Here is an 8,385-nt window from a genome sequence, read left to right on the forward strand (position 1 = left end):
CAGTGCTCACCACTGCCACCGTGCCGCCCACTGTTCAGCAAACTGAAATCATCCCACTGTTGTCTACTTTCCAAAACTTTATTTCAAAGGCCCCAGACTACAAGGGGATGGAAATTCTGCTTTAGTTGTAAAAGCTCTGATTAAAGAGTATCAGGATCAGTTGGACATCTTTGATTGGTAAGAGTGCCACAGGATAGGGGGGAAAAGGAGGGTAAATGGAGTTAAGATACATTTCACCCATGAGCTGATGGAGCCCATTCCACACTTCAATGGGATGACTGGCCTCCTCCTGTTCCTGTGATAATATTCCAGGTGTAGCAACCAGACACAAACATTTACTGCTGCTTTCTCTGAGAGTCTGTGGGTGAAATAACCTCCATTCATTTACTAACTCTTTGGAAGATAAAGAACGTCAAGGCAATGGGTAGTAATCTCCCTGCCTGTTGTATGACAGACCTGATATTAAAACCCATTCCAATCTGTCCATCACATTTATTCATTGGCTAAATCTTGTTGACCTATGCAGAAGATTAGCATCTGCCAAAGGCAGATATAACCTCGCTCTTTGACCAAACGTTAATCATGCTCCCTCTCGTGTCTCAGTGTTAACGTTTATCAGTGAAGCGGCTTGTAGAATGCAAGTTGTTTGAGGAATTTAGAGACTGGATGGTGCAGGATGCTATTTGGCTTCTGCCAGCCAGAGCAAGGCTGCCACCTGCTGCACAAGCACTGGAATTGTAGCCAGATCCGGAGATGCACAACTCTCAGACAGCGAGGACTGGAACGCACAAGCATTAAACCTACCGGGGGGGGGGGGGGGGGGGGGGGGGAGAGGAAATGCATCACAGCCAAATAAATAATTTATATTCGTTGTTATGTGAGGAAATTTGATAGTCAATTTGTGCAAACCAAATCCCACAAACAGCCATCATGATGAGTGGCTGGGTCCACTGATACTTGATGGAGATTGTTTTTCATTCTCTCACAGGATGAGAGAGTTGTTGGTACAGCCAGCATTTGTTGCCCATTCCTAATTGCCCTTGAACTGAGTGGCTTGCTAGACTATTTAAGAGGGCTGCCACATCGCTGGGGGTCTGGAGTCACAAGTAGGCCTTCTAGAATAAGGTTAATGACGGCAGATTTCCTTTTCTGAAGGATCTTGGTGAACCAGATGGTCTTTCTGACAATTGAAGATAGTTTTGTGATCACCAAAACTGAGACCAGGTTATATCCCAGAACATGGAAGGTCCATTTTAAAGAACATTTTAAATGAGAGCATTAGAGGGGCAATGAGTTTAAAGTGGGAATTCCAGAGCCTCATCCCTCAGAAACTGAGGCTACGGCCACTCATCAAATCTTCCTACATGGAGAGCATTATTTTTTTTACTCTACCTCAGTCAGCCTTGGGTCTGAAGAACAGTGCTTTGCCAACATGTCCCTGCTCCCCCCCACCCCCCCTCCACCCCCCGCTCCCTGCGCCCCCATGTGGGAAGGTGGACTATACTGCTCCTGATTCAATCTGTTTCATTGTTGCCTGATGAGGCAGGTTGCACATCACCGGGTGTTGGAATTGGATTCAGGAATAACCTATAGACAAAGAGCAGGGGGGAATGGGACTAATGAGATATCGCTTTCAGAAGTGGGACAGGCAAGATGGGCTGGATGGCCTCATTCCCTGCTGTATGATTCCTTGATATGTAGACTAAATTCTTCCATCTCTCTCTCTCTCTCACATGAGGTGTCAAAAGTAAATTCTGCTGTTTTGAATCATTTGATAACCTGGTGTAGCCCAGGATTAATAGGTTCAGATAAAGACAACACAAAATTACTTCCTTAAGGTGCTTGGATAGTCACTGCCTAAACAAAGGAAAACATTCTGATGTGAAATAATAAAAACAGAAAATGCGTCATTATCCCGTCGCCATCTCCTCAGGTTCTGGATAACTAATTTTTCTGGCATTCAATCTCCCCCCGTCTTCCACCCAATCTCAGACCTTCCTGTTGTCCTTGTCCCTCCCACCCTTACTCAAGAACAATTGCAGCTCTAACTTTCCCAGTTCTAATGATTGGTCACAGAGGTGAAACATTAACAGTTTTTTCTCGCTCCACACAGCCTAACCGGCTGCAGTTTTGCCCCTTTAGTTTTTAGATTTCTAGCATTCGCAGTATTCTGCGTTTTGATTTAAATGTACTGCGTAGGAAGATACTTTTTGAACCTAATTGTGTATCAGGTCTACACCTTTCATCCAATCCTCTCTCTAATTGCTGTTACTAAGCAACTGGCATCAACACAGCCTCAAACAGAATGAGTCCAGAAAAAAATCTCCCCTAACTACTTTCAGTCGGTTGAACTTTCTGTAGAGATTAGGAATTGAAGAGGGAAAAATGATCTCTCAGAAGTTTGTGTGATGAGTCACCTCTGTGACCAATCATGAGTTTTTTAAATGGATATAAAAGTGTTGCTTCTCCAAATTATACATCTTTAAATGTCACAAATGTTTCAGACAAATCGGTCCTTTGGTTTTACTCAAGTCTCATCCTGTAAATTGAGATTGGGGAAATGATGGAAAATGTGGATTTTGACCCCAGTCCAGCCTTTGATAGATTCCAGGTTAAGACATGATCCTTTAAACCCATTTTCCCCGATGGAAGGAGGCCATGACTGATCATTGGTTCTATAGTTTGGAAGCCATTTGTAAATTTCTGCCTCCGAACCCCAGGCCTAGACCAGGTTATCAAAAGATTAAAACAAATAGAAGAAAATAGCTGGTTTCCTTACTTTGTCTTAATTAATTAATTAGTTACAGATCCTAAGTATGGCAGGGCAGGTGAAGTGTTAAGGCTGCAGCATGTGGGATCTTCTGGATAACATTGTAATCCAGAGCAAACATGTGGTGAACCACTGTTACTACATGTATGTGCCTGGACACACCCATGCTGCACCTGGCCCGAGACCCCTCCCTTTCCACCCAGAGTGGAGTATAAAGGTGATGGTCCCTCCTCCTTGCCTCAGTCTAGACCAGGTCAGCTACAAGGGTGTGCTCCTGTTCTCTGTGAATAAAAGCCTATTAGTTTTCCCTCACTCTCAGAAGTCTTCGCGTCGTAATTGATAGTGCATCAAAACACATCTACAGTAAGTGTTTACGACTTGAGGAGCTTCAGCTCAGAGTCATTGAGACTGAGCTGCAAACACTGCGACACATCAGGAAGGGAGAGATTTACCTGGACACTTTGTTTCCGAAGATGTTCACACCAGTTAGAATAGGGCCTTCTGGTTTGGAAACTGGTCAGGGACAGTGGGGTGGGACTGCAGCTGAGACAGGGAAAGGGACCTAAAGGGCAGGAGTGTCAGCCTCTGCAATTCTCCAGGAGGTTTGAGGTTCTCTCACCTTGCTTAGATGAGAGGGAGGGGGGGGGGTGGGTGGGTGGGGGGGGGGGGGGGGGGCTACAGGGTGAATAAGCTGACTAGCGATGGCACCATGGTACAGGAAGCCATTCAACTGAGGGTGGGGCATGTATGACTGTAGTGGTAGTGGACAATATAGTGATGTGGATTGACACTGTTTCTGCAGCAAAAGTCTGGACGGCTGTGTTGTCTGCCTGGTGCCAGGGTTTGGGATATCTGCGTTGGGCTGGAGAGGAAATTGGAGTGGGAAGGGAAGGATCCCATTGTCATGGTCCATATAGGTACTAATGACATAGGTAGAATGAGGAAAGAGGTTCTGCATTGACAGTTTGAGGAACCAGACACTAAAACAACAGACCTCCAAGGTTATAACTTCAAGATTGTTACCTGAACTGCGTGCAAACTGGCCGAGGGTGCATAAAATTAGAGAGATGAATACGTGGTTCAAAGACTGGTGTGGGAGAGGTGGATTTCAGTTTGTGGACACTGGTATCAGTACTGGGGAAAGTGGGGGCTGTATCATTGGGGCAGCCTGCATCTAAACCCGTGCTGGGCCCAGTGTTCTTGCAAACCACTTAACAAGGGAAGCAGAGAGGGCTTTAAACTAAACTGAAGGGGGATAGTGCTGGAGGAGGGATATGTAGGTTTACAAAGCAGAAAGATATGGCAGCATTACAAGGCAGCTATTAAAGTAAGGATACCCAGAGTGTGACAGGAAGGGACAGAGTATACAAAACTTTTTTAATAAACAGTAACAAATAGGATTAAAAAGGGCAAAAAATGATAACAAGGCAAAGTTGATGGCTCTTTATTTAAATATACGTAATATTTGGCACAAAATAAATGAATTGATGGCACAAATTGCGGTTAATAGGTCTGATCTTAAAGCCATTGCAGAGATGTGGTTACAAGGAAATTAAAGTTGGGAACTAAACATTCATGGGTATGTGACTTTTTGTAAGGACAGGCAGGAAGGAAAGGGTTGGGGGGAGGGGTAATTTTATTAGTATGAGATTGAACAAGTACAATAGAAAGAGATGATCTTGGATCAGAAGATGTCGAATCCATATGGGCGGAGATGAGAGATAAGAAGGGGTAGATGCTACTGGTGGGAGTAGCCTATAGGCTCCTTAACAGTAGCTATATTGTAGAATGGAGAATAAATGAAGGTCATGACTGCAGATGAAAGTCATGAGCGCATGTAAAAAAGGCAATACATTAATCATTGGTGACTTTAATCTTCATTTGGATTGGGAAAATCAAATTGGCAGAGGTAGCTATGAGGAAGAATTCATAGAATGTTTTTGGGACAGTTTCCTCGAATAATATGTTGTGGATCCAACCAGGGATCAGGCTATTTTGGATCTGGTGATGTAGAGTGAGCCAGGTTTATATTTGAATATATCCCAGTGAGGAAAAAGGATTCCAGGAAGGGAATAAATCAATTGTGGTTAACCAAAGAAGTGTAGGATAAGTTTTTAAGTTTATTTATTAGTGTCACAAATAGGCTTACATTAACACCGCAATGAAGTTATTGTGAGTATTAAACTGAAAAAAAAGCAATGTAGCAAAGATTAGTGGTAAGCCAGAGGATTGGGAAAGTTTTTTTTTAAATGACCAATAGATAAGAAAGAGGGAGAAGATAAACTTTGAGGGTAGAAAAAAAGCAAGTAATATAAAAACAGACAAAAGCTTCTTCGAATATGTAAAAAAAAGTGAGAGGCCAAAGTGAATATAGGCCCCTTAGAGAATGAGACTGGGGAAATAATAATGGGGAATCAGGAAATGGCAGAGGAGGTAAAAAGAACTTTGCATCAGTCTTCATGGTGGGAGATACTAATAACATTCCAAAAATATTAAATAATCAAAGGACAAAAGGGGAGGGGGGAGGGTGACTATCATTAGAAAAAAAAACTAACTAATGGAGCTAAAAACTGATAAGTCCCAGAGGGCCGATGAGTTGTATCCTTGGATATTCTTGGAAGTAGCTACAGAGATAGTGGAGCCACTGGATTCTTCCAAGAATCCTTAAACTCTGGAAAAGTCCCAAAGGACTGGAAAACTGCCAATGTAACACTTTTATTAAAAAAGGGAGGGAGATATAAAAAAAGCATGTAACTATGTCAGTTAGCTTGACATTTGTCATTGGGAAAATGTTAGAGTCTGTTATAACAGATTGAATAGCAAAGCATTTAGAAATATATATAATCAAGCAGAGTCAGCGTGGCTTCTTGAAGGGGAATCATGCCTGATAAATTTAGTAGAATTCTTTGAGGTGGTAATGAGCAGGATAGATAAAGGGGAACCAGTAGATATAACATACTTGGATTTCCAAAAAGCTCTTCTCTTATTCAGAAGCACAAATAGCATAGAGATAGGATTGACTAACTGATAGAATTCAGAGAGTTGGGATAATAGGGGCATTTTCAGGGTGGCAACTTGTAACTAGTGGAGTGCCACAGGGATCGTTGCTGAGGCCACAATTATTTACAATATATATTAATGTCTTGGAGGAGGGAAGTGAATGTACTATGAGTGGTGTTGATGGCACAAAGAGTCTACAGGTTAGGTGAATAGGCAAAATTTTGGCTCATGGAAGATAATGCAGGAAAATGTGAAGCTATGCACTTTGATAGGAAGAATAAAGAAGCAGAATGTTGTTTAAATGGAGAAAGACTGCAGAAAGCTGCAGCACAACTCAACACCGTTATTCCCACGAAACTCATCTCCAAACTCCATGGCCTGGGCCTTGGCACCTTCCTCTGCAACTGGATCCTGAACTTCCTAACTCATGGACCACAATCAGTAAGGATAGGCAACAACACCTCCTCCACGATCATCCTAAACCAGGTGCCCCACAAGGCTGTGTTCTCAGCCCCATACTTTACTCCTTATACACCTATGACTGTGCGGCCGAATTCCCCTCCAACTCGATTTTCAAGTTTGCTGACAACACCACCATAGTGGGTCGGATCTCAAACAATGATGAGACAGAGTACAGGAATGAGATAGAGAATCTGGTGGACTGGTGCAGCAACAATAATCTCTCTCTCAATGTCAACAAAACAAAGGAGATTGTCATCGACTTCAGGAAGCATAAAGGAGAACATGCCCCTGTCTACATCAACGGGACAAAGTAGAAAGTGACGAGAGCTTCACGTTTTTAGTTGTCCAGATCACCAACAACCTGTCCTGGTCCCCCCATGCCAACACTATAGTTACGAAAGCCCACCAATGCCTCTACTTTCTCAGGAGACTAAGGGAATTTGGCATGTCAGCTACGACTCTCACCAACTTTTACAGATGCACCATAGAAAGCATTCTTTCTGGTTGTATCACAGCTTGGTGTGGCTCCTGCTCTGCCCAAGATCTCAAGGAACTACAAAAGGCCGTGAATGTAGCCCAATCCATCATGCAAACCAGCCTCTCATCCATTGACTCTACATTTCCTGCTGCCTCGGCAAAGCAGCCAGCATAATTAAGGACCCCACACACCCTAGACATTCTCTCTTCCACCTTCTTCCTTCGAGAAAAAGATACAAAAGTCTGAGGTCACGTACCAACCAACTCAAGGACAGCTTCTTCCCTGCTGCTGTCAGACTTTTGAATGGACTTACCTTGCATTAAGTTGATCTTTCTCTACACCCTAGTTATGACTATAACATTACATTCTGCACTCTCTCATTTCCTTCTCTATGAACGGTATGCTTTGTATAGTGTGCAAGAAACAATACTTTTCACTGTATGTTAATACATGTGACAAAAATAAATCAAATCAAATCAAAGCACAGAGGGATTTGGGGTCCTGGTGCATAAATCACAAAAGGCTAGTGTGCAAGTTCAGCAGGTAATAGGGAAGGCAAATGGAATGTTGGCCTGCAGTTCAAAGGGCATGTAGTATAAAATAGGGAAGTCTTGCTAAAACTATACAAGGCACTAGTTAGACCACCCTTGGAATACTGTGAACTGTTTTGGTCCCAATACAGATCTACTGGTTTCCCTTTATCCACCCTACTTGTTACATCCTCAAATAACTCAAATATATTTGTCAAACACAATGTCCCTTCCATAAAACCATGTTTATTATCATTTTCTAAGTAATTAAGTAATGATGGATTCTAGCATTTTCCTAATGACAGATGTTTGGCTAAATGGCCAATGGTTTACTGCTTATAGTTTCACACTTTCTGTCTCTCTTCTTTCACAACACCAGGATAAAGTCCAAAAGGTTTATTTGGAATCATGAGCTTTTGGAGCGCTGTTCCTTCATCAGGTGAGTGGAGGTAGGTTCACAAACACGGCATATATAGACAAAGACATAATTGCAAGATAATTACAGATTGGAATGTGAAGAATGGTTGGAATGCGAGTCTTTACAGGTAATCAAGTCTTTGCAGGTACAAATAGTGTGCGTGGAGAAGGATAATCACAGGTTAAAGAGGTGTGAATTGTCTCAAGCCAGGACAGTTAGTAGGATTTTACAAACCCAGGCCAAATGGTGGGACAATCACCACAGGACCCAGTCTCAGAATAAGGGGCAGGCCACTTAAAGACTGAGGCAAGGAGGAATTTTTTCGCTGGTGAATCTTTGGAATTCTCTAGTCCAGAGGGCTACTGTAGAAGTCATTGAGCTTATGCAAGGCAGAGATCGGTAGATTTGTAGATATTCAAGTTATCAAGGGATACAGGGATGGTGCAGGAACATGGTATTAAAGTAGAGCGAGTTCGGGGAGCCACATGGCTCCGACTTCCCAAGTTCCCATGATGCAACTTCCGGGCGAGCTTGGAGAAACCTTTTGCTCAGTTCTCCCTTGGAATATGTGCAAACCTGTTGTGACTTGAGCAGTCCTTGTGCACTGAGGAGTTTCACATGGTGTTTTCATAAAGGTTGATTTCTGTATTTGGCAAAGTGTTGTACCAGACAAGCTTCCCATTGGGTGGAAGAGCCCAAATCATTCATAATTCACTTGTCAAGAAGT

General features: G+C 42.8%; 1 protein-coding gene across 1 annotated transcript in view; it reads left to right on the forward strand.

The window, feature by feature from the left end:
- The window catches only part of rilpl1 (Rab interacting lysosomal protein-like 1), a 48,418-nt gene extending 40,729 nt beyond the window's left edge, over window positions 1-7,689 (forward strand). The window contains exon 9 of the transcript XR_013499387.1: window positions 7,620-7,689. The gene's annotated coding sequence lies outside the window, so the exon portion shown is untranslated. The remainder of the gene's footprint in view (window positions 1-7,619) is intronic.
- The last annotated feature ends 696 nt before the right edge of the window (window positions 7,690-8,385 follow it).

This window comes from Mustelus asterias, chromosome 13 (genome assembly GCF_964213995.1).
Source record: "Mustelus asterias chromosome 13, sMusAst1.hap1.1, whole genome shotgun sequence".
Lineage (NCBI taxonomy): Eukaryota > Metazoa > Chordata > Chondrichthyes > Carcharhiniformes > Triakidae > Mustelus > Mustelus asterias.